This window comes from Anabas testudineus, chromosome 19 (genome assembly GCF_900324465.2).
Source record: "Anabas testudineus chromosome 19, fAnaTes1.2, whole genome shotgun sequence".
In the NCBI taxonomy this organism is placed as follows: domain Eukaryota; kingdom Metazoa; phylum Chordata; class Actinopteri; order Anabantiformes; family Anabantidae; genus Anabas; species Anabas testudineus.
In genome coordinates, this window is record NC_046628.1 from 7,334,925 (window position 1) to 7,337,727 (window position 2,803).

The following is a 2,803-nucleotide window of genomic DNA, read 5'->3' on the forward strand; positions in this document are numbered from 1 at the left end:
TTGGCTGAGGACGTCAACTAATGGAGCACAAAGTGTCCCTTTAAAGCGCCTCTCGGCCTGTGTCGGCAACAGGTATTGTACCAGTTCCTTCATAATGTAAGGCTTGTATGCCGTGGTACTGCAAGCCTTGGGAACAGTAGATCACAAGGTTCACACATTCAGACTGTAAACCGTGTTATGTAACTGCACCATAATCACAGGTGGCAGCTCACATATCCTTTGCATGTCTGTGTCTAAATGAGAGGGTTTTGCCTCCCAGGGAGATGGGTAAGTGGAATTCACTGCCGCTTCCATGGCTACAGGTATAACACATTTTCACTATTTTCAGACCAATAAGAAGTGATAGAAATGAAGCAAAGGGAGAGACAGAGAAATAGAAGAGGGGAGGGGAGCTGCTGGTCAGCTAGAGGCACTGATTGTACTAAGACCATTGAAAAGATGATTCATAGAAAATGTGTGCTGAAAAAAATACAAATGCAGATTATAAGCAGTAGTGTAACTGAAAACAGGAGAGAAAATGGAAGTGAGAAGTGACACGCACAGGTATTACAACAATCGCTGAGCAGACACAGCAAGGAAATAGTGAGATCTCTCCCCTTGTGTCAGCTGTATGCATGAAGGTGTAATTTGCATGAATCAGAATAAGCCTAAGAATAAACTTTTTTACAATCTTTCTGGTGTTAGTGATTGTGGCACTTCATCTTTTACAGTGACACTTGCCTAAGGCAGATGATATCTATTGACTTATTACTGCTGACATCTCAATCTCTATCCATCTTAATCATCTAAAGGATTTTGACACAAAGTGAAATACATATAAAAAGGTGCCATGTTAGTAATGTGTGATCCTGAAGTTTATTAAATCAGTTAGAATTTAAGTCAGTGAAATAAGGCTTCATTAATTAATAAATGCCAATTTAGGTAAAGATTAATTTTTCAACAGCTTTGGAACATGATAGATTGAAGATTGGAGATAAGAAAATGGATGTGACTTTACAGGATGTGCAAAACTTCTAATTTATGTCACTCATGTATTACCTTATATATATGGTGAAATTAATTCATATTAAAGTATTCAGTAAATCAGTATTCCCAACGTTCTGTCAACAGATCATTTTGTCTTTATGTTGCGTGGAAGCCCAGAAGAGCTATGGACTCCCACCCTCCCTCCACACCTCTCTACTCGACTTGTCACTAAGCTCCCCTATTACATTATTCTTCGAGACTCCTGTCTGATGCAGCTATTTCAGGCTTTCCTGTTCATTTCATTTTTGCAACTGCATGTCTTGCCAGCAGGGATTAAGAATGTGATATCATTGCACTCACACTGGCTGAAATAGTTGTGAAAAGGCCGTCTTGTTCTTAGGCCCAGCTGGTTGTTGTTCGCCGTGGTTTTGGTGGAGGAGCATGTGTGGAGTAGGGGAGCTGATTTGCTGTTGTACAGTGCGGAAATAACATTTTACACAAGCTTGCTCAAGATGTAAGCACAAAACCTTTATTTGGTTTTGTAAAGGTGACCATGTTTTATCATTCCTTCGCTACTGTTTGCTGCAGTGACTGCTTAGCTGGTACCGGTGTCTTTAGTAGGTTCCCGTTTAACAAAATAAATTAGTGTTGTCATCTGTAGTTATCATATGTTGTCAATACTGCAGATGCAGTGCAGATTTTATTCCAAAAATTAAATAACTGGTGTGTATGAGAGATAAATTAATTTAGAATTTCATTTAGTTATTCATATTGTTTTGTATGTTAACATCAAAACTTACTAATTGCATTAGTGTGATGCACTTTAATGTTCTGTCATTGTGCTAGTCATACACTTCACAGCTACACTATACATGATTATAAAAGTGTGAACAGGTATCTGTGTACAGCCTTTAAAGTCTGCATGCCCAGATGTTGTTCCAGGAAGTACCGTCATATAAATTAAATTATTATTATATTATATAAATTATTATTATAATTATATGCTTTCTCAACTGTCTTGTGTTGTCAAATGCAGTTGTTGTCTGCATTATTTTCACTAATTGCTAATCTGATAGGAGCTGCAGGGAGGTTGTCAGACAGGATGGTGGGTGCACAAAGCTCCGACTCTGACACCAGAGGCTGGTGTTCATGTCACATTTGTGTTTAGGTTGAGGCAACAAAACTCTGGTTAAAGTTAAAAATGGACTTGTTTTGGTTCGACATGATTAAACATATTGATAAACCATACTGATGAACTATGAAAGATGTGTTTTATAAAACAACATTAACTTAACACCATAATAAGACACAGTCACAGGAAACATGACTACACCTGATTATAGAGGTTGTTAATGTTTTTACATAATGAATCCTACACCTGCACTCAACATCTCTCTTCTCACTCTGATTGGCTCGTGATTTTTTAAGTCCAGGAAATGGACAATGATGGATGTTCTCACTGTCCATAATAAGATCACTCTTACTTTAAGTAAATATAATAAGTACTTAAGAACAAACAAGCAATGTTTTTTTTCTTCCTTGCAGAGATTTAATGTAATTTTATGGAAAAATTACACTAAACAGGAATCATATCACCATAGAGGAACATAACTTTTTTTAGATCATTTGTGAAACACATTTAATCATTTTTTCCTTTTTTACTTCTTTTTTGCCATGTGCTATTATCTCCACATCCCTCATGCTTCATAAATTCCCTACTTACAATAGAAACAGTAAAGAATATGTAATTATTAGTTCTAGACAGGCACAAAAGATATTTAATAAAAGATGTAGGGTGTATTTGCTTTTCTTTTCTGTATGCTGGAATGGCATACAA